The following is a 25,571-nucleotide window of genomic DNA, read 5'->3' as shown; positions in this document are numbered from 1 at the left end:
CCATTTTCTTGTGGTGTTCTTGGAACTATCTTCTCTCTCCGAATTCCATGCTCTAAATAGTACCTATCAAACTCTTTGCTACAATATTCACCTCCATTATCTGATCTGAGACACTTCAATTTCTTTCCTGTCTCAATCTCAACCAAAGCTTTCCATTTCTTGAAAGTATCAAATAACTCAGATTTATTTTGAATACAATAAATGCAAGTTTTTCTAGTTGCATCATCAATAAAAGTAACATAATAACAATGGCCACCGAGAGATGATACCTGAGCAGGTCCCCGTACATCTCTATGCACAAGCTATAATTTTTCTCTCTTCTTTTCTTTCCCAACTCTGAGAAATCTGACTCTCTTTTGTTTTCCATAAATTCAATTCTCACAGAAGTCCAAATCAACATTCTTCAAACCCGACAACAAATTCCTCAACTGAAGAATCTTCGTCCCCTTCTCACTCATGTGTTAGAGCCTATGATGCCATAATGCTGCATCTGCTCTTTTGGAAGTTAAAACATTAACAAACTTAGAAATACCATTGCATAAATACAATGTACCAACCTTTTTGCCTTTTGCTATTACCAGGGATCCTTTGGTGACCTTCCAAGCTTTATCTGTTAAAGTTGTCACACAACCTTCACTGCCTAACTGCCTTGTTGAAATCAATTTTTTCTTTAGATCTGGAAAATGCCTTACCTCCTTTAGTAGCCATTAGTTTCCATTCTGCAGTTTTACAAGAACCTTACGCATTCCAACAATTTTATAGGGTTTATAATAACCCAAATAGACTTGTCGAAGATCTCCTTGAACATAGTCATGAAAATATTTCTTATCAGGTGTGGCATGGAATGAGGCCCCTGAATCTACCACCCAGGAATCAGTAATATTTTCGAAAGAAAGAATAAAAGCATATTCTAACACCTCACCTATCACATTTGCTTCATGATTGTTTTCTTGCTGTGCATCTCCTTCTTTTCCCTTCTGAGATCTACAGTCTTTCATTAGGTGTCATTTCCTTCCGCATTTCTAGCACACTATCCCTGATCTGGACTTGGATCTGCCTTTCCTTGATTTACTGTGATATCCTTATCTATTTCCTCTTTCCATTATTCTTCCCCTAGACTCTGCACTCAAAGCATTAGCTGATGTCTCACCGAAGCTTTTCCGTTGCATTTCCTCGCTAAGGATAGCACCGACAACATCATCAAACTTTAAAGTACTAGATCCAGAAACAGAGTTACTAATGGCCATTACTAAACCATTCCAACTTTCTGGCAATGAGCACAATAACAATAGAGTTCTAACTTCATCATCAAAATTTACCCCTACAGAACTTAACTAGCTTGTAACTGTATTAAAATCATTTAAATGGTCTGCAACAGATCCACCTTCCAACATCTTCATATTAAATAACTGTTTCAAAAGAAATACCATGTTTGAGGCCAAGGGTTTTTCATATAGTTTCGCCAACGCCTGAATCAAACCCTCTGTCATTGTTTTCTTCGAAATGTTGAAGGCAACTGATGCTACGAGGCACTATCATACTATTTCGAGTGCCTTTCTATCGAGAATGTTCCATTTTTCGTCTATCATAGTCATCGGCTTCTTTATTTTTCTGCTCAATGGTAGGTATAGATCTTTCTAATACAGATAATTTTCCATCTGCATCTTTCACAGCGGGAAGTTTTGGCCGTTAAATTTCTTGACCCTAAACTTACCATCTTCTGCCATTGTGCCCACTCGAATGAGAAACCCTTCTTTCCTGCAAGTTTATCAGCCAAATAGACCTTCGGCTCTGATACCAGTCGTTAGAAAAATATTATATATGACAGAGAAATTCAAGACATATAATACGCGGAAAAACACAAACACATAAAACCAGAGAGACATAGATATATGTGGTTCACCTAGTTTGGGCTACGTCCACCCTGAAGAGCTAGTCCTTCCTTTCTATTATCCAACAAAATGAAGAGACACAACCTACAACAGATCCATTGTAATATCCTTTGTTTTCTCTCACAATCTCACCTCTCTGTTTCTCACTCTGAGAATACACATATATTCAACATGGAGGGGTGTACAATCTTCCTGGGGTATACATCCGGCTGAAACAGAGACCTCTAAATTAGGATGATAATCATGCTCCACACCCAACAATCCTCTCATCCCTTCCTCCATGGAACTAATTATAAGTATGGAAGGCCATTCAATACCACCATTTACGACAAAACCTCCTTCATCTCCCTATAAATTGACCACTCATCTATGTGATCAGGGGATGGAATATGATGAATTGTAAGGAGATAATGCTGCTATGAGAATTGGCATTGAAGCAAGTATTGTAATGCTACAAGTTTTTCATGCCTTTTATGTGATGTGGATGGGATCCAAGCTGGAGGAATGACTTTGAATCAGACACAATGGTTGTAATTCCTTCTTCTATTCAATAAAGTACTTGAACCTTTCTCCCATATGTTTTTATTGTCTTATGATGGTTATATGTGTGAAATGAATCTGATTCCATTTACTTATATTCAATAAATCTTTTTCTTTGATCGGTTCTTTGTCTTCTGTTTGTGTTTATAGGTACTTCTCAAGCGTGTTAAGTACGAGAAGGAGCGACATGATTGATACAAAGGAGACAAGAGGAAAGCGGAACTACAAGTAGGTCTTCTCATCTTCTTTGTCTTATTTATTTCTTATAGGAAAAGGCTAAAATGCTTTAAAATGTTATTCTAGATATGACTACTTATCTAGGGAATTAGTATTTATCCGTAGATACAAAATTCTCCAAAACACTTGGGGCATTATAATGGATATCTTTATTGAAACCTAGATGAAAATAACCACATTGAATAGCACCCTAGTGTAGCATGGCACCTTGGTAGCATCGTGACACCAAGAGCCATAAGTAACCGATGTTGCCAGAGGGTTTGGACCATCAGACACTGCATCACAATTCGACTACACTGAGGTTCATCTGAGCTTCATAGATGTACTAGTTGTGAACATATTTGGTATGGGCTAGTGGAGGGTAGTAGGCAACATAGTTTTTTGGAGGAGGTTATTATCTTGACCATCATCATTATATATATATATATATATATATATATATATATATATATATATATATATATATATAAAGTTTATCATGCATTTTTTAACATATCTAACTATATGTGGTTTACAATTTTTATGCCCTAATAACACTCCCCCCACCCTAATAAATGCATAAATGCTAGTTTCTGCAATTACTGATGCAAAAGCTTCCATGTGTTTTCAATCCATATTATAGAGTCTTTGCGTTTAGGTATAATTGTAGTGTTAATTTAATGCTTTCACATATTACGATGAAAATAGGTGAGGAGCCATGCTCACCTCAGACAACCATATCATCCCCTTCCTAGGTATCACGTTGTTAGAATATTATATATTACAGAGCAATGGAACACATAAAATATTGTAGAAATATAAACACAGAAAAAATGCATAAAACAAGAAAGACACATATATACGTGGTTCACCTAGTTTGGGCTACGTCCACAGAGAAACAGCCAGTCCTTCTTTTTTGTATTATCTAGCAAACTGAAGAGATACAACCTACAATAGATCCACTATAACTCCCTCTTCGCTCTTAATCTCCTCTCTCTTCCTCACTCAGAATACCGATCTACATAGATGCAATACAATTCCCTCATATATAGCGAGGGGTTGCCCTCTAGGGCAAAAAACCCTAAATTAAACATAACTGCTACCGTTAGATCTCCACCTAATGAATGGCCCAGATTGACTACGAAATTATAACATTTTATAAGGAAATTTTACATCTATTCTTAGCTTCGGGGGCACTGCCCCCGATCCCCCTGTTGGGGGTGCTCCCAAAAGGTCGCACCCACCCCCGCCTGGACCCCCCTACAACGAATATTTTATGGGTGGCGTTGCCACCCCATTTCAAACTGGGGTCCAATGTGGTGATACCTTTGAATACAAAAGATAATCAGGCTCCACACCCAACAATCTCCCACTTAGAGACTGATTATAGCAACTCAACTGCTGCTTCATTTGCTGGACAATGACTCCACTTCGGACCTGGTTGTTTCTCATCTTCTTCATCATACTTCAAGACCAATTGAAAATAAGCAGATTCTCAATTTCTCCCTGGTTACAACTTTTGTTAACATATCTACAGGATTCTAGCTAGTGTGTATCTTTTCGAGCTTCAACCGTCCATCTTCCAACACTGACTGTATGAAATGGTACTTGAGCTGTATATGCTTAGTCTTAGAATGAAATGAAGAGTTCTTTGCAAGATGTATGGCACTCTGGCTATCACTGTATAACCTACCCAACTCCTGCTTCTTACCAAATTCATCCAAAAACCTTTGTAACCAAATCATTTCTTTACGAGCCTCTGTAACAGCAACATACTCTGCTTTTGTTGTTGAGAGTGCAATAACACTTTGCAGTTTTGAGACCCAACTGACAGTTGTTCCACCTGCAGTAAACACATACCCTGTTGTGCTCCTCCTGTTATCTCTATCACCCACCATATCTGCATCAACATATCCCTGTAAAGCAATGTTTGAACCACCAAAGCATAATGCTTGATTTGTGGTACCTCTCAAATACCTAAGAATCCACTTCACCGCCATCCATTGTTCTTTTCCTTGATTGTTCATGTACCTGCTTACAACTCCCACTGCATGTCCAATATCAGGCCTTGTGGAGACCATTGCATACATTAAGCTTCCAACTACTGATGCATATGGAACTTTAGACATATGAGCCATTTCTTCCTAAGTCTTGGGACACTCCTCCTTACTTAATTTGAAATGGCTAGCCAAAGGTATACTAACTGGTTTTGTATTTTGCATAGTAAACCTTTTCAACACCTTTTCTATGTACTCACTTTGACACAATGATAATTTGTGGTTCTTCCAGTCTCTAGTTATTCTCATAACAAGGATTTGTTTTGCAGCACCCAAATCCTTCATTGCAAAAGAGTTTGCCAATTTTTGTTTGAGCACATTTATTTCCTGCATGTTAGAACCTGCAACAAGCATGTCATCTACATACAATAACAATATAATATAGTTGCCATCATTTTACCTTTTGAGATAAACACAATGATCAAAGTGACATCTAGTATAACCTTGTTCAGACATAAACCTGTCAAATTTTAGATACCACTACCTTGGAGCCTACTTTAAGCCATACAAGCTCCTCTTCAACCTGCACACTAGTTTCTCCTTCCCTTCTACCTCATATCCTTGTGGTTGCTGCATATATATCTCTTCTTCCAAATCCCCATGGAGAAAGGATGTATTTACATCTAATTGCTCAAGATGCAAATCTTCAAATGCTACTAGACTTAAAATAGTTTTGATTGAAGTCATTTTAACAACAGGAGAAAATATTTCATCAAAGTCTATACCCTTTTTCTGTGCAAACCCTTTCACCACAAGTCTAACTTTATACCTTTTTCTACCTCCATCTTCTTCCTTCAACTTGTAAACTCATTTATTCTATAATGCTATTTTACCTGCAGGCAACATGACTAAGTCCCAAGTCTGGTTATGTGCTAAGAAGTCCATCTCTTCTTTCATGGCTTGCTCCCACTTCTTCCTGGTTTCTAACTGCACTACTTCTTCATAACATTCTGGTTCACCAGAATCAGTTAACAATACATAATATAATTAAGGAGAGTATCATTCAGGGGGTCTACTTATCCTGGTAGATCTTCTAACACCACTTTTAGGTGTTTGAAGTGCTTGTTGCTGTTGTGGTTGTTGTTCTGGCTATTGATCATTATGATTTTCAGGCACCATCACTTTTTTGTGATCTCATCAAGCACTGTGTATTCTCTATTTTCTTTTTCCTGTTTCTTTTCCTGCAGTTGATCCTTATACAAAACCTTTTCATTGAATATGACATCTATGCTCCTAATGATTTTGTGTTTTCATAATCATAAAAGTGATAACCAAAATCATTAACACCATATCCAATAAAGGTACATTTCCTTGATTTTTCCTCAAGCTTTTTTCTATTTTCTTTATTAATGTGGACAAAGGCTTGACAACCAAAAGTCTTTAAAAAAGAGTAGTTCACCTTTTTACGTGTCCATGCCTCCTCTGGAATACCACCATCCAAGGAACTTGAAGGCCCTCTGTTTATTAGATAAACAACAGTATCTACAACATCTGCCCAAAATTGTAAAGGCAATCCTGCATGCAATCTCATGCACCTTGCACGCTCCATGATTGTCCTGTTCATCCTTTCTAACACACAATTTTCTTGTGGTGTTCCTAGAACTGTCTTCTCTCTACGAATTCCATTCTCTGAATAGTACCTATCAAACTCTTTGCTGCAATATTCACCTCCATTGTCTGATCTAAGACACTTCAACCTTTTTCCTGTCTCATTTTCAACCAAAGCTTTCCATTTCTTGAAAGTATCAAATACATCAGATTTATTTCTAATACAATAAATCCAGGTTTTTCTGGTTGCATCATCAATAAAAGTAACATAATAATGAGAGCCACCAAGAGATGATACCTGAACAGGTCCCCATACATCTGTATGCACAAGCTCTAATTTTTCGCTCTTCTTTTCTTTCCCAACTCTAAGGAATCTGACTCTCTTCTGTTTTCCATAAACACAATTCTCATAGAATTTTAAATCAACATGCTTCAAACCTGTCAACAAATTTCTTGAGTGAAGAATCTGCATCCCCTTCTCACTCATGTGCCCAAGCCTATGATGCCACAATGTTGTATCTTCTCCTGTAGAGGTTAAAGCATTAACAAAATTAGAAATACCATTGCATAAATACAATGTACCAACCTTTCCTCCTTTCGCTATTACCAGGGGTCCTTTAGTGACCTTCCAGGTTTTATCTGTGAAAGTAGTTATGCAACCTTCACCTCCCAACTGCCCTGTTGAAATTAGATTTTTCTTCAGATCTGGAACATGCCTTACCACCTTCAATAGCCACTGATTTCCATTTTGTTGTTTTATGAATACTGTACCCATTCCAATGATTTTATAGGGTTTATCATCACCCAATCGAACCTGTCCAAAATATCCTTGAACATAATCATAAAAATGTTTCCTATCAGGTGTGGCATGGAATGAGGCCCCTGAATCTACCACCCAGGCATCAATAATATTTTCTAATGAAAGAATCAAAGCATCTTGCAACACATCACCTGTTACATTTGCTTCACGATTAGTTTCTTGCTGCGCATCTCCTTCTTTTCCCTTTCGAGACTTGCGGTCTTTCTTCAGGTGTCCTTTGTTCCCACATTTCTAGCACACTATCCCTGATCTAGACTTGGATCTACCTTTTCTTGACTTACTTTGATATCTAGGGCTATTTCTTCTTTCCATTTTTCTTACCCTAGTCTCTGCAGTCAAAGCATTGCCTGATGTCTCACCGGAGCTTTTCCATCACATTTCCTCACTAAGGATTGCATCGACAACATCATCAAACTTTAAAGTACTAGATCCATAGACAAGGTTACTAATGGCCATAACTAAGCCATTCAAACTTTCTGGCAATGAGCATAGAAATAAAAGAGCCCTAGCTTCATCATCAAATGTTACCCCTACAAAACTTAGCTGACCAGTAACTATATTAAATTAATTTAAATGATCAGCAACAGATCCACCTTCTGACATATTCATATTAAATAAACGCTTCATAAGAAATACCTTATTTGAGGCCGAGGGTTTTTCATATAGTTTGGCCAATGTCGACATTAAACCCTCTATTGTCGTTTCCTTTGAAATATTAAACGCTATCGATACCGCTAGGCACAACCGTATTGTTCCAGGTGCTTTTCTGTCGAGAATATCCCATTTTGTGTCTATCATACTCGTTGGCTTCTTTGTCTTTCTGCTCAATGGTTAGCACAGATCTCTCTGATGTAGATAATCTTCCATCTACATCTTCCACAGCTACTAGTTTTGGTCGTTGAACTTTTTGACCCTAAACCTACCATCTTCCGCCATTGCTCCCACTCGAACCAGGAACCCTTCTCTCCTACGAGTTTATCAGCCAAATAGACCTTCGGCTCTGATACCAGTAGTTATAATATTATATATTATAGAGCAATGGAACACATAAAATATTGTAGAAATAGAAACACAGAAAAAATGCATAAAACAAGAGAGACACAGATATACGTGGTTCACTCAGTTTGGGCTATGTCCACGAAAAAACAGCCAGTCCTTCTTTTTTACATTATCCAGCAAACTGAAGAGATACAACCTACAGCAGATCCACTATAACTCTCTCTTCGCTCTCAATCTCCTCTCTCTTCCTCACTCAAAATACTGATCTACATAGACGCAATACAATTCCCTCATATATAGCGATGGGTTGCCTTCTAGGGAAGAAAAACCTAAATTAAACATAACTTCTACCGTCAGATCTCTACCTAATGAACAACCCAGATTGAATATGAAATTACACCATTTTACAAGGCAATTTTACATCTATTCTTAGCTTTGGGGGCACTGTCCCTGATCCCCCCGCCAGGGGGGGGCTCCCGAAAGGTCACAGTCGCCCCCCTGCGCCCCCCCTATAGCGAATATTTTATGGTCGGCGTTGCCACCCCATTTCTAACTGGGGACCAATGCGGCAATACCTTTGAATACAGAAGATAATCAGGCTCCACACCCAACACACGTGACAACATAAATTTTTTTCCAATGTTTATTTCTTGATCATACTTTTTTTAACTAATTAATTTTTTTTAAATGTGTATGCAAACTGCATCATTTTCCCATTTTTCCACTATGTTGCCTATTACCCACCAAATTGGGTAACCCTATAGGAGAAAAAATTTCTCCCATTCTTCTCATTTAGTCAGCTTGCCAACAGCCCCTGACAACGACCACTAGCTAATGATTGTGTGCCATTATATCTCTACCACCTACATTAGTCATATGTTTCTCACTCATTTGGCAAGGTCACATGGATGAAGGTGGGATTCTGATCAAAAGGTACTTTATTCATTTTGCAATCAGGTGCTTATGCCTATTTGTATTTGGAATTTTGGCATGGATTATGGGGTGGCCTGAAAGAAAGAAGGGTTTTGACAGTGATCTTGTTCCCTCGCCTTAAATGGGGGGTCAATATTCAATCCTAGTCTAGTGGGACCTCCCCTAATGGCCTAATGGGTATAGGTCATCTACATATTTTACTTCAAGGATGCATACAGGGCTACATTTAAAAGAGCATGTAACCAAGTGAAACATACACATAAAAGAAGTGGAAATAAAAAGGAACCATGAGATCAAAGGCATAGAAACAACTTGATAACAAATTTCACCTAGTGTGTATTAGAAAAATATTATATATGACAGAGAAATGCAAGACATATAATATGCGGAAAAACACAAACACATAAAACCAGAGAGACACAGATATACATGGTTCACCCAGTTTGGGCTATGTCCACCCCGAACAGCCAGTCCTTCCTTTCTATTATCCAACAAAATAAAGAGACACAACCTACAGCAGATCTGCTGTAATATCCTCTGTTTTCTCTCATAGTCTCACCTCTCTATTTCTCGCTCTGAGAATACACATATATCCACAGCCTCAATACAATACCCTCATACAAAAAGAGGGTTTGACTTCTAGGGCAAAAAACCCTAAACTAAACATAAATTCTACCATCAAATCATCTGCCTAACGAACGGCCCAGATTGATAGAAATTACTATACTTTTACAAGGCAATTTTAAATATGTTTTTAGCTTCAGAGGCGTTGCCCCCGAAACCCATGCTGGGAGACATTTGGCCCTCGGACCCCCCAGCCGGGGAAGATGCGCCCCCCCCCCCCCCCCCCCGAACCCCCGCAGGGGGGACAAGTCCCCCTCGCACTCCCCCACATGGAGGGCTGTACAATCTTCCTGGGGTATACATCCAACTAAAACAAAGACCTCTAAATTAGGATGATAATCATGCTCCACACCCAACAGTGTGGGCTATGTCTCTGGGCCCTGATCAATGTAGGGAGGCCTCTTTCATTAATTGGAAGCGAAATCAAATTACAAGTAACTACAAAATGAAACCTTATACGTCCACTTCTGGAGTGGCCTGGAAATGTAGACCTATGTTGAAGAAACAGATTGCATGATTGGATTCCTTGCGAAAAATCATGAAAAATGACTATAAAGTTGGCCATGTTCTGTGTTAGTGACCTATAGGGCTCTAGGGAATCTTTTAGATTCCCTACAAGATTCCCAAAGAATATTTATTTTAAAAGACACCCAGGAGGGGTGCCAATCTAGCTCTAGTCTCCCACACACTTTGAAACTTTTCCTCGTCGCTCCACATGTCCTCCGCCTGTTCGACACCTTGAATGGTGTTTAAGTAGGTGTGGATGGGTAGATTTATCAAAGTCCACCACTCGTGGCTCAATGGTGGTGCACGAGATTTGGGTCTGGGTGACCTGGGGTCAAACCCCAACTTGTGTAAGTGGAAGGTTTTTGTTGGTGCATCATTTGTGTTTGAATTGGCATTCCGGTGTCAGCACTGGTGGACCCACTGACCAGGTTCGACTCCCGTCATCATATATATATATATATATATATATATATATATATATATATATATATATATATCTATATATATATATAGATATAGATATATATATATATATATAGATATTGTTACCTCCAACCGTATGGTCGTTGGTCATCCGACCAGCCAGTAGACAAGGTTTGACCACTTGTCCGTCAACATCAATAATTTAAAATATTATTTTTAATATTACAATGACCCGGTTTCCCATCGATTTTTTTAAGGGTGAATGGACATTTTAAACAGGTGGCATATTTTCCGTTGTCGACCACCAAAAAGGTCCAAATTGTCACCTTCTTAAGGAAATATGACGATGACGACTTGGCTGCCATGTGTCATGCTCAGATTGGTTTCTACAATTGACTAGGTTGCTAACGTCACCTGCCACATGTCACACTATGGTTGGCTCTCCTCCTTCCATATGGCCACATCACCCTGCTGATGTCATTATACGTATGACTTATGTCATCATCCCTACTGCTAACGTTAGCATGCCAAGTGTCCCTGTGGGTCTTGCCTGCAAAAAAATTAATTATTTCCAAAAAGCTTCAACGAGCCATAACTTCTTCATACGATGTCAGATTGAGGTGTCATTCATGCCATTGGATTCAGAATGATGAGCTCTTTTATTTGAGATTGTTTTTCTGTGTTTCGAGGAGTTTGAAAATTTGGCCTTGTAGGATCCTCCTGGATCAATAGGAGGGGCATTACTTTGGAGGCCTTGATCAAGATAGTGTAGTCCCATCTATCCTTGTTTCATGCTTACCACTTTCCATCATAAATTACAATACCTTATATCACCTCCATTCTTTAGGTTCAATCGACCATTGGTTCTATGGGGTTTGGCACCATACATCCTCATACTTAGGTAGGGCCTAGAACTTTTCCTTGGGAGGTTGATGCAACTAAAATAAAAGGAAAAAGAATATAATGGCCACAAGTAAAATAAAAGAAAGAATATCAAAATGAAAAAGATGATGGGGACATAGACATTGCCACATGGGAAAAATCCTAGCATGATCTTTACCTTACTCATTATGGCCATCACCTGGTTCCTGAGCACATGTTTTCTCTTTTATATCATAAAGGAACCCTTGGCCCGATGGGAAATGAGCTGCCTCATCATTAAGGGGTAAAACAACTATTAAGTTCTAACCATTTGAGCTATGAGTAGTAATCTAAAGAAAAATCAAGAAAAAGTAAAAGGAACACAAGAGAGGTGGAAATATAAAGATTGAGTTGGTAGCTCATGCATTCACAATTGCTCCCTCCTCACATTTGTACACTTAGTATGAGGATCCCCATCATGTTGGTCCCTTCGACCATGGCACTTGACCATGAAGTATTTCCCCCTCCGTTCCATCATTATTGTTCATTGAGACCTATTAATTGAAGGGTGGACCAAGGAAATGTTACTTCCCCTTAGGGACTGGAAACACCTAATAGGGTTGTCCTTTAGCCACTTCCACCTAAGGAGGAAACACCATTGCAAGTTCAAGGCTTTAATTTTAGAAGGGAAGTCTCATTTGAAGTGTTAAATAACCCATTACTTTAAATCTTGGTTCACTTAGATGCAAAAACTATTATTGTACCCGAGGTCTAGTTGTTTTCACTAGACTTTGTTGTAATTGATAGGTGGTTCAATAGCCAGGTCTTAGGCACCTTTCCCATGAGTACCCAATCCATTTGAGGAGCATATTGGCATCCACAAGTGAAGCGTTGAGAGCCTAGGTCTTTGATTAGTATCAACACATCATTTTCATCCCTGGATAACTCCTACACCCATGGCATTTTACCAATTTGCACATTATTTGATGATTCTTTAGGATGATACACCTCGGCCTAGCATGACCATGGCTGACCTTTGCAGTCTTAGAGATATGGTAGTTGATCCAAAGCCCAAAGGAGGATTGTCTCACGTTCTAAGACATGGAAGGGCTAGTAGCACCTTGAAAGCCCTCAACTTTGGAGCAAAGATGAGCACTTTGACCTATTGGAGACCTAAAAGACCACCTTTGGGGACCCAAACTAGATTTTGGGGTCCACAGAGGCATTTTTTCAGAGATTTTAGGGAAACCTTCTCATCATGATTTTAGGAGGCTTCTACACCACTCATGGTACCTTAGAGCCTCAATACATGCCACATGGAGCTCAATGCATAATGATGTTAACATTTCTAGCCCTTACGACTCACACACGTGGGAAATTATTATGTTTTATGTCTAAGCTAGTGGGTTGGCTTGTAACCCAATGCATTATTATGATTTTACTTGTTTTCCTAGGGTATTTTAGGCTTATTAGGAGCTATTCCTCCTCATATAAATAGACGAGAGGGCATATCACTTTTCATCATCATCACTTATGAATGCAACCTCTCTTCTTGAGAATTTTGGCCTCTTTTCCTAGTTGGAGAGATGTGATCTATGGAGAAAATATTGTCTTGGGGCTATTGTCTTATCTTTGGAGAAATTATCTTGGATTTATGATTGGATTGTACATGCATATTGTCTTGTAAGTTCCATGTTTATTGCAAATTTCTATTTTCATGTCTAATGTATGGAATAAATTGATGATATATGTTAAATTTGTGCCCTAATTTGATTGAAGATCAATTTTATTGGAAGCTAGATCATATTATTGCATGCATTACTCATAGTATGATATGTGAGTATAAATCCCCTTGGTTATGTAATGTTAGCTCTCCCACATGATTTTCAATCCCTCACAAAGGTAATAACTAGGGTTTTGATGCTAGGGCATTAAAACATCCTTACTCCTTTGCAAGTTTTAGCCAAACTTAAGAGCTCATATACTCCATAAACCCTAGGACTAGTCAATGGGAATCCTTTTGGTGTTCAATTCAAATTTTATCCACAAAATTTTCTCTTTCTCTCTCCTCTCCAAATTCATCCCACCAAGTGAAGAAGCTATGGCTTAGTGCGAATTTATAGGGAAAATGAGTTTTAGGTTTTGGAGAGTCTAAACATCAAGAGGGTAGTATTTTCCACAAAATCACTCCTTTTCGTGGAAGTTCACTTCAATTTCACCCATAATTCCCTTTTCCCTAATTGTTTTCCCTAGGGTAAAACCCTTGTTTAGTTTAGCTTCAACTTAGGGGCTTCTGAGGGGTTTCATGTGCCTTATCCTTGTTGGAATACAATATGGGAAACCCTTTCTTGGAATATTGACATTTGGGCATCCTAATAATATCAAGCTAGAAATCAAACCCTTGGTCTTGTATTGCCCTAATTAGGTCTTTTCAAGGAAATCTAATTTCCTCCTCTTGGAGCCTTCAGTTGTGCCTATATTGTGTCTTTCCCTTGGAAGCCTCATTGCTTCACCTCATACCTCAAACCTTTAAAACCTATTAGGTGACCTATATTTAATACTGAGACTCCTCCCATTGGTGAAAATCCATAAATACCAAGGGTTTTTGGCTATGGTGACAGTCAAACATCACCCCATTGTTGTCACTTGGTCTAGTTCTTGCCTTATAGGGTGCCCCTATCCAAGGCCTACTTGATTTTGTGAAAACATTTTTGGCACCCTTACTGAGGATGAAGTGAGTCTACCTCCCTATAATTTGAATATTTAGATTCATCCCTAACAACAAGAAAAATCCTTTTCTCGCACCTCCATTAGAAGAACGAAGCCCTTGTTCTTCATTGAACTCCAAAATTCAAAGCTTGTAGGGTGGAGCAAACATCTTTTAAGGCATTTTTAATTCACTGTGACAACTATTTGTTTGTTTTCTATGTGAGACTCAAGGAAATGGCTCCTTGGGATTTGCATGATATTTACCCTGCTTTGGATGTTGAGGATATTCTTGGATATCCAAATCGATTGGATATAAATTCCATCATGAATGCCCCAAAATTTGATGGTGATCCTTTGTAACATACCCACTACTAAACCCAACCCCAACAAGGTTAGTAGGAGGTGGTTACTATGCTGACCTAACTACCATAGTGACATCGTGGAAATGGGGTCCAAATTTTTTACCTCTTGCAACTTCTTAAAAAATGGGAAATAAATAACATCATTTTTTTGTTTCATCAATATGATTTCAACGATATAAAATTTGCCTCAATCTGACTCCTAGATTGAAAAATATGACCATCCAAAGATTAACCATTTAATTAATGCCACCTCACTGACTTGCCACATGCTTCCCACATGCTCCCCATGTTGCAATCCTAATCAACCCCTCTCTACCACATGACAATAGTTGTTGATGCGTTCAGACACGTCAAAACCCCTACGAGACCAACACACAATGCATATATATATAATTTTCATTCAAATGGCCCTTCGTGGCAATGTCACCTCGAGATTTAGATCCTGATCAGTCTCGACACTGCTCCCCACTGAAAACCTTTAGGGAAAGTCCTATAGGCTCACATGGCATTACAATTCTACCTCACAATGAAACTCCCTTTCAACTGATAATGGACCACATTCATGCCACATAACTTTTATTCACATTGGATAGACCCCCACATGCCAAGTCACCACGAGACTTGTATTCTAGGCATCCTACTATTTGCTCCACATAAAATCTCTGAGGTTCGAGGATCTGAGGTGGCATCATCCAGTGTCACACCCTCCACATGGATGTGGTCCCACTTAATGTTCAACTCCTGCATGTCGTGGTCTTCCCTTTATAAGATATTTTTTGGGTTTTTCTCCTCCCCGCTGAAGTGTACATGGCACTCTCAAGTTCCAGTCCCATTGCCACATCATCTCAGGGATACTACCCCAAAAATTTCCTTTGATGATCCCCGTCAGACTTTTGGGAGTACCAAGATTCTAGGGTCATCTGATGTCCATGAGTTCTTCCCCATTGACGACCTAGATTTCTCTTGCTACAAGCATGTGGTCACAATGTTTGGTCTCAGGGTTGAATAGGGTTAAACCAATTCCCTCTGATGCCCTATGATTTCAGCTTAAAAGAGTTCTAGCCTCATGCTTAGAGACCTCTTATTAAATGTACAAGGCCTTTTCTCATGCCTCTTATACATAGTTAATTACATAAAGGACATACAGAGGCTCTTTCAACCTATCCCTCCTGAGCTTTAGCGAAACTCAGTCGTGGCCATAGGTGACTATTCGCGTGTGATCCTAGAGACGTACACACACACACACACACAATGTTATCTATTTTGAGATTGAATGGGAAAAATGAAACCCAGTACATGTAGTGACATATTTATCCATAATGAAAGGATGCATATACACCACTGGACTAAGTTTCCAATCTATGGATAAACAAAAAGATCATTTAAACAAGAGATTTCACCCATACATTCAGCCAATTATTAAGGTTATAATATAATCCAAAAATAATCACGGAAAAATAATTATTTCCTTTAAAATCATTACACAGAGTATTGGCATTCCTCATTTATGAATGGAGTCCCAATTTCATATCATGAATGCAATGTTCAACCAATGGTAAACACACAAACAAAACATTTAAACAAAGGAGCATATATAAGCACTTATCTTATACTTTCTCACTGAGAGTGGGACTCTAACTCTCCAACCAACCATAGACAAGCTACAACCACAATTACTTGTAGCCGTCACCCCCAAGCCAAATTCTAATGCTTGAGGTGGAGTGCTTCTTAAGAGGAATTTCAACCAACAAAACAATTGAACACAGGATGCCACAAGGCCACACTACCTACATCCACCAGCTACACAAGTTTTCACATTGTCCTTTCAAACATAATTAACATCCATGCTAGGATACCATAGTGGAATGAGTCTCAACTCACTTTCAGGGGAAGAGAGTCCACATTGAGGAAGGTTCATCATTGGATAAGCTACTAATGGGTAAGAGACCACCTCTCGAAGTGGTTCATTAGTGATTCAAACACTAGAGCTTTTGCCCCAAGGAAACTCTTGGTGGTTGAACAACCCTCACAAGCACCTGAGTGACTCACTCTTCCCAAAATAGTAGGTTCATCAATCCACAAGCTTCCAGTGGGTTCTTCAACCTTATAGGAAAGTCACTACTCTCTATAATGCTTTTACCTAGCAACCCTCAGTAAGGGTTCTTCAGCTAGTTCCTATCTCTCCATAGATTGCTTTCTTCCCAATTTGATCACTGCTCTCTCACTGTTTTCTCACCTCACCCTTGGAGGAAATTTTACCATAGTGTTCTCACGATGTCTTCTCTACTCTTGCTTGAGCATATGGATGAGAAAGTAAATAAAATGCATTCCCATTCTTCCAATGTCTCTGTGCTGAGAGAGAATCTAAAGGTTCTTCACAGGGCATTGGGGAAGATAATACCAGAAGAAGTCTACTCACAAAAGAAGACAGGAGTCAGTCACTTCAAGATATTTGGTAGCATAGATTATTTCCATGTACAAAATGAGAAGCGTACCAAGTTGGATCAAACTGCAAAAAGGGGATACTTTTTTGGGTATAGCGAAACCTCTAAGGCATATAAGATCTATGTTCCTAGCAGTAGGAACATTATCATGAGATGGGACATGAAGCTTATGGAGGACAAAGCCTTCAAGAAATCTTGCAAGATGCCAGCAGGTGATTAGAGTGAGCTAACAGAAGCTCCATTAGTCCAGCAGCAGGGGCAACCACATGAAAAACTATACGTATAGTCACAAGGATCCAATACTGTTATGGGTACTAACACATCCTCAATTGCAGGAGATCCAATGAGTTAGTAACATATGGAGCAGCAGAGGTAGGATGAGGAGCTGCTTGATCCTCCCACCACTAATGGTTGAACTAGTAGGGAAGTTTGTTAGACATTGAGAGATGCATAGGAGTTTATTGGAGCTCCTAAGATGAACAAAAGAGAACGTAGACAACCTGACAGGTACCAAGCATTGGTGGAATAGTTCGTAGAGTCTTCCACCTATTAGGAGGTTGCACAACATCAGGTGTGGATAGATTCCATGGTGGAAGTATAGAACTCCATCATGACAAATGATGTTTTGGAGGTAGTGTCGGGGCTTGAGGATATGTTAGTTGTGGGTTCTCGGTGGATCTATAAGGTCAATTACGCTACAAATGGAAGTGTGGAGAAGTACACGGCTATGTTCATGGGAAAGGGGTATGCAAAGAAGGGATAAACTATGAGGAGGCCTTCACCCTAGTTTCCAAATATACTTTTATCGAGTCGGTTATATCTCTAGTAGTGTAGATGGGATGGAAAATTCACAAGATGGACGTCAAGACATACTTCTTGAACAGGGTGATAGAGGAGGAGGTACATATAGAACCACTAGATGGATTTGAGACACATGAGAGGGGAACAAATGTGTGTAGACTGAAGAAAGCTTTATACAGGCTTGTTGTAGTAGCTACAACCACCCTCCAAAATTTTTCCTTAGCCTGTTTTGGAGCCTCCCTACCAACCTTTCACACCACCTTGTCTTGCTTCATCAAGTACACAAGCTTCAATGTTTTGCTTGCACAAAGGCAACCTGTCGATCACAACTTGATTCTTTCCCCTCGTAGGTTGTTCACCTGGACTTAGCTCAGCTACAAGCTGAGCAGCTTCCCCAAGAAATTGTGCATTTCTGGAGGGTAACCGGCCTTCCCTCAAGAAATTGTGCAATCCTATCTGGTAGCCTGTTGGGCTCCAAGATTGTGCAATTATGCCAATCAACACTCCGAACAGGAATTGTGCAATTTTCCCCAGCAGGGCTGCTCATCCCAAAATTTTCACAAATATGGGCAGGATTCATCTGCTATGCCCAGAAGTTGTGTAAACCTCCTGGGCAACCAACCCAACTCCAAGCCAAAAATGCGCATTTTTCTCAAGCAGTTGAGCTTCATCATGCATGAGCAGTCTGCTTGACCAGCTCCATCTGGGAGCAAGGAAAATTGACTTGCATGCATGCATGACTTGCTCTTCCTAGAATAGAAAAAGGCAACATGAAAAATGTATCCCATGATTCAAGGAGCTATTTTAGTAGCTCAGGGTTACATGCAAAGTTGTTTTAGAAACTTTCCTCCAAGCGTCGCTTTTTCCTATATTTGTGGCATGCACATCATGAGCCCAAACATATTTATTCTATTCATTAGAGCTCATTCATTCACATCAATATTGGAGCTACAACATCCCACAACACATCCAAGACTCTTCAATAGATTTGGCTTAGCTATGCATGGGTAAGTGGCCTCAACTTGTCTTTTTTATCATTTCTGTCACATTTTGTGTATTCTCTTGTGTGAGTTTTGTTTTATTGATTTATTTGAATGCTTGTTGTTGTTTACATGTGTACTAGCTTGTCCTAGCTCCATTTTAGTTTTATTTTCCATCTCACTACTGTCGCATGCATGAAATTGTTTTTCTCGAACGTTCGTCGATCCGGCGAATCGCTTCACCCACATGCATGTTGATCTATTTTTTGAATCTTTCATTCATGTTTTCATGCACTGTCAATCACTTCTGATATCCCTTAGTGTCACCATGCATTCACCATCTTATTTTCTTTCAGTTTCCTGTCAATGAGTCGGGCCAACCTTGGCCCAGACTCTGCCTTCATTGAGACTGCATTGCGCAATCTGGGGAACGAAGGCTCTGCCTTCCTATCCAGAAATGCGCATTTTTCCCAGCACTGGCCTCTAGGAGTTTTTTGTGCATTTATGAGGGACAATGATTGTTGGCCCATAAAATTGTGCAATGTAGTCCCTAGGCCTGCAATCCTTCCCAGATGGAATTGAGCATTACGCAATCCCAGCAGCCAACAACCAGTCTGGCTTGCGCATTGTGCAGATCCAGCAGTCAGTCCTGCCTCCCAGACAACCCAAACTACCTTTTGCACAGTTCTAGCAACCAGTCACCCAGCCTCCCAGAAGAAATTGCGCAATCTCATAAGTTGCCCAGGTATGTGTTGTGTCATTCCCCGAATTTTCTTTGTTTTCGCTAACATATTTCTTGCTATGCATGTTTCTTGTCTCTAGATCTTTCAGGTGTTCATCTATCTCAATGGCTTCCAAGAGAACAGGATCATTGAACACTGATGGAAATGTAGCTAGAGTAGCATTTGAGCAAGTGTCCTCTAATTTTCCAATCTATGAAGATACAAAGTTGTATCTAGACAAGGACATCAAACTGAAGTGGCAAGATGTCAATGAAACATTCATAGGAACTTTGATAAGACCTCGAAGACCGTTAGGTGTACGTGAACATTCACAAGTTCGGCTTGTACCAGATTTCATGCAGATACCTCGCGTTCCCATGCGCAAACATGATACACTAGATCATCTCTCACACTGATCCCGAGATGATGACCTTGAGCAGTGTCAGTGGGACGAAGCTTGCAACCTTCTAGGCAAGGGATTATGATGAGATGTATCAGATGTTAGAGCCCATGACTATCATGAGCACTCCATTCAGCTTTCCCAACAACAGAGCTAACTCCAGAGACATTTTGAAGGACTGGGTAAAGAAGCCAGCTTGATTTAGGATTACACGCAACCAGATCTATAAGATGAGGATACTTAGGAAGGCATACCAATACTTGGTCATATTTTCATGTCAACTATATGGCCAAGCAATCACTGTAACCTTTCCATAGAGTTGGGTGATCGCATTGGACCAACTGGATAGAGAAGGAAAACCATGTAACTAGTCCAACAAACTCTCTCATCATCTGAAGGAGCAAGTATCTAAGGCTCGATAGTCACTCGGAGGTATGCATGCAAAGATTCACATTTCTGCCTACATCTTAGATGTAGTCTGTGCCCAACAGGAGTTCCCGGGCTTGGATTGGGCATGGTCACCAGCAAAGACTGCTGTGAAGACATATTTCAAGTTGTTTTGCGAATGCATCTTTAGAAGAGTAATCACACAGTTGTCCGATCACTTTGTCACCCTAGTGTACAAAATGATATTCAAACAGGATCCACCTTGCATGTTAAAGGAAGCAATGGAGGCATTGATAGGCATGGCAGATTGGTATGCCTCACCATCCGACACTTTCATCTGAATGTTCAGTGTGGAGAATCCTTTGCATGTTCTGCCAAAGTTTTCCTTAGACGTATTTGTCATGCAGGAAGAAGCATATCACATCTCAATAGGATTGGCAGCTAGACTGCATCGGAAGAAGAAGGCACCTTGGCCCGCTCTTCCATTGCGGATTGGGTTATATGAGATTCAGAGTATCAACCAAGCGGATGTCGAAGCAGAACAAATGAAGAAGTACCCGTTCGACCTCCGAAACTACAACCCGTATGACTCGCATTGCATTGTGAAGGATCACTACACGAGAGTTCAGTTCAACTGGATCCATGGGGAATTTCATTGGGCCGAAGAGGACTCATGGAGGTATTACTACAGTTCCTCTAGACCCAATTGAAAGGTCGATTTCGCTATGGAGTGGTTAGCAAAGCAACATGAAGCAGCATCACCGAGAGCACTAGCAGTAGTAGTAGTAGCAAAGGCGGCAGAGACAAGCATACCAGTGCACGACAAAGGGAAGAGGAAGATTATCGATCGCATGGAGGAGGAGCAAAGCTGCAAGTTTCAAGTAGATCCAATTGTAGAACAAGAAGCTATGAATATAGAGGCAAAGAGGCACTAGCATGACAAGTGAATCCCGTGAAGGCCGAGGGATAAGAAGAGAATGGAAGAAGCAGAGAAGGAGTTGCATGAGCTAAGGGAGTAACTCTGAAAGGAACAAGAGCTACACAAATAGGAGAGGGAAGTGCAGCAACACCAGATACAACATGGGGTGCAACATGTGCCAACAAATGAATCAATGCCCGTACAAGTAGTTGATTCATCTGAATAGCTGGCATCAGGCGAACAGGGTGAACCATCGCAGGAGCGAGACTTCACTCATGAGATAGAACAAGCACTTCAACAATTGGATGTAGACATGGAGCAACAGGAGTTGGAATAGGACACTGACCTCATGCCTCACCACAAAGAGGTCAACTCACCCACTTCAATGCATCCGGATAATGAGCAAGTCTCGAATGACCAAGGAGGCACTAAGATCCTTGGTGGTCAGCCAGAAGGAGAGATACACAACATCTTATCATAGAGTTGTGCATTCTCACAGATTACCAACCCAAGAGGATCAAACATCTCTTGTGCAAGTTAAGGAACGAGTGATCATGAGTGATGTGCAAAAGCATCCAGTTGCCTTGGCTAATGCAACCAGAGTGTATGCTGAAGCCACTAGCTCAAGTGTTCATTTTCTGATAGCTGAGAATGAGCAAATGGCGAAGGAACTACAAGTGGCCAAGCAAGGAGGAGACTTGGTGACAATGTTTTCCCAAGCTAAATTGAAGAAGGCAATACTAGATGAAGTATTGTCCCTCGACACAGTTATGCGAGCATTGTACTCCAAGTTTGGTACCGTGCACAAGGTGATTGTCCATCTCAATGGATGGCAACAGTGTTGTGCTAGAAGAGCATGCATCTTAACGAACGTGCATGCTGTTGTTGATGACATGCAAACATGGATGATGAAGTACAAGGGAGCCCCACTTCACTTGCCAAAGATGATGAGGGCCAATGAAGTCAAGCTGAAAGCATGTATCCGGTGTCAGATCCAAAACTATGAGGACCTCCCACAACTCATTACTAACATACAAGCTTCCCATGCACGATTATTCAAGAGCATGGATGTTGTGGTGCGCAGACATGTGATCCCATCACTTAGAACTCTCACCCAGGTGAAGACAAAGAAGTAGGTTTGACTAGAGCTTGACTCGTACTTCGACGAGTTGATGTGCATCGCCACTAGCTCAGACTTTCCTATCAGTGCAGACATCATGTACAAGTATGTTGTTGGTCCAGCCACATTGAAGACAATGATGTGCATGCTTTCAGATGAGTTGGACAGAGGAGCCCGAGCAGTGTACCTAGATGCTATGGAGGCAAGGGTCAAGTTGTAGATGGATGTCACCGTAGAACACATAGCCACTATCAAGGACTATAGATCTTGGCATTAATATTTATTATCACCATTTTAAATTGCATTGCGAAATCTTTTCTCTGCAATTTAAATAAGAAAGGCATGACACTATAACGTTGCTCATCAGCATTTTAAATTGCAGTGCCGAAAGCACCACGCAACAATAACGTGGTTTTCACTTTAAAAGAATATTTTTTGAAAGCAAAGGAATTATTAATTTTTTATATAATTTTTGTTATATACTTATATTGAAATTGTAATTAAAAATAGATTTTAAATATGTTTTTTATTTTTATTTTTTAATATTTCTATTTTTAAAAATCAAAATCTATTATAACTAAAATTATTATTTTCAGAATTTATTATCCATAATAATGGACTCATCTTAATTAATTAAATATTAATTTTTTTAATATAGAAAACAAAGGCATTGATCGTTACTACCTTATTAAATATCAGTGATGCATAATGTAATCCAAAGTTGCGCATTAAAAATAATATGTGGAACTTGATATGTTAAATAAATTTAGAAAAACTATTTTTTAAAATAAATATAAAAATATTTATTTATTTTAATGTTTACTTACAGACTAATTTTATTACAAAATTAAATATTATAAAATGTTTTTTAAATAAAATAGGTACTTTTATATATTTTTATATTTTTATATTTTAGATGAAATTTAGTTTAACTATATAATTTTAAATTAATAATAAATAAAAAAATTAAATGTTATTTTCAACAATAAATTATCAAAATAATGAACTAAAGGAAAATGGAATATAATTATTTTTTATTTATTTTTATTAAATTTATTTTAAAAAATTAAATATTATAAAATAATTTTAAATCTCTCCCTATTGAGTGAGAATTCTCCATGAGCCATAGGTTGATGCATGAGGGGATAGGTGGCCAAAACCACTTTCAACTAGAAGGAGAAATTGATTATGGTAAGAGATCTAAGCTTTCATTGAATTTGGTAGATTTGTGTGGTACTTGGTCTATATTGGAGGTCGTGTGGCCCTTGCCAACAACAAGCAATCTAGTAATCAATATTTTTGGCAGTTTTATCATAACAATAGCAATATAGTTGGGTATATATTCATCGCTACCAGGTTTTTCTCATTCATGAGGCATGTTTTGTTTAGAAATTTTGTTTACCAGTGGAGGAATGCTAAGTTCCAAGTAGTATTGGGCTCCATGTAGGTAACCTCTCCCATTTCTTTGGTTTCCTTCACTGACTATTTCATATTTGGATCAGGGCGTATATAGTTTGCCACAATAGTTTATATGCAACCCCTCTGTCAATGCTATATTGAACAATTTCTAATTATATATAGTGGTTCGTTTACAAAAGCACATAAGCCCAATTCTTTTTTAAAAGTCTAGATTCGATTGGGAAGAATGTTCTTCTCCATGAAGGGCTTACTAGAATAGTATTCTTTCTAGCAAAGTGAAGTGTGAGTCTTTGGTTTTTAGAAATGACCTTCGTTGTCAGATGTTGTAGCTCTGATCCAAAAGATATATGAGAATAGAAATAACCCAAGAAGAACAAGATAGAAATAGATGGAAATGCTTGTTTATTGATCAAACCCTTAAGGTAGGGCAACACCATACATTCACTCCGTAAGGAAGGAGAACACTCCACAAGCCATATGCCTGTTCATACAATAATCCTTGACTATATTCCTTGACATGGAGTCTCTAGCCTCTATATAGGCCTCATACATACAATACCATGGGTCATTACCATGGTTCCCTCATACCATCAACTAATACCATGGGCCCATTACATTATTATTAACTACTTGTGTTCCCTTACATGATATGGGTTAACCACCATATTTATTACTATGGGCCATCTCATTATTACATTATTACCTTGGGTACCTCCCTTGGTACCCTATATTATACCCCCTAGGTATATAACATTCCACCCCCCTTAGCATGTCTCATCCCTGAAACATGGGAAGAACACAAATAATAAGATCTACTCAAAAGAGTAGTCCACTGGTACCATGCACGTGCATCTAGCCATCCAAGAGAAAGGTGAACCCTCAATCTCACTGGTGCCTCACTCGCTTGAGATGGAAGTTGACCGTGGCAGCTCTTCTGTGTTGATGTGTAGTAGGTGGATCTTCTCTCCTCGCTATCTGTCATACGGGGGTTGTTGTCCTTGGGACTATTTGGTTTCCATCTTGATGGTTGTCTTGCGGGGTGATGTGGGTGATGATATGTTGAAGATTTAACCCACGATGTCTTTTTCTTTAATTCACCCCTTACTGGAGCCTAATTGTTATCTGGTGAATGTTGTGGTGCCTGCTATGGTGTCTTATCTTTCAATATTACTTCAACCACTGAGCCCTCCTCTGATGTATCAGCACCTGTATCATTTTCTTCTTCAGCCTCTGTTTATGTTTGATTGTCGATCATCACTTGCTCATCATCTAATATGTCAGACCCTGGAACATCTTCTGCTTCAGTCTCCTTGGACTCTACCTGTTTATTAACGATTTTATCCTGTAAAGTAATTTTCTTCTTTTTATACCAGAGCTTCAGGAATTTCTTTTGTACATTAATATTGATAGTACCCACTAATTCCATCCAAGGGTATCCCAAAACAACATCCATGTTATCCATATCTGAAGCATAAAAATCACCATGCAACACATACTTATCCATAGAAATCTTCAAATCCTTATACAATAGAACATCCTCATCATCCACCTGTGTGTTTTCAATGTGTTTTTCTAGAACTTGTAATTTTTTTACCAAATTAACATTGATAAAATTATGCTTGCAATTAGGATTTATAGAAACAATGATCTTCTCTTTCTGAATCAATCCATGAACCTGTAATAAGGATATACTAGTAGGAAATAGCCCCACATGTTTCTCTTTATCTTGTTTTCTGGCATGAGACCATCTGTCTAAAAGTAATTTTTCAAATTCTTCATCGGGCAGGCTGGAACACTTCTTTTAGTTAAGTAATCCCCACCATGTGGCTGCCTCATCTTCAAAATTAAACACTACAAAAGTTCTCCAATGATGTGTCTATAATAACTT

Source organism: Pinus tabuliformis, chromosome 9 (genome assembly GCF_031772625.1).
Source record: "Pinus tabuliformis cultivar Carrire ecotype Pingquan chromosome 9, CPIR1, whole genome shotgun sequence".
NCBI classification, from domain to species: Eukaryota; Viridiplantae; Streptophyta; class Pinopsida; order Pinales; family Pinaceae; genus Pinus; species Pinus tabuliformis.
This window is presented reverse-complemented; position numbering follows the sequence as displayed.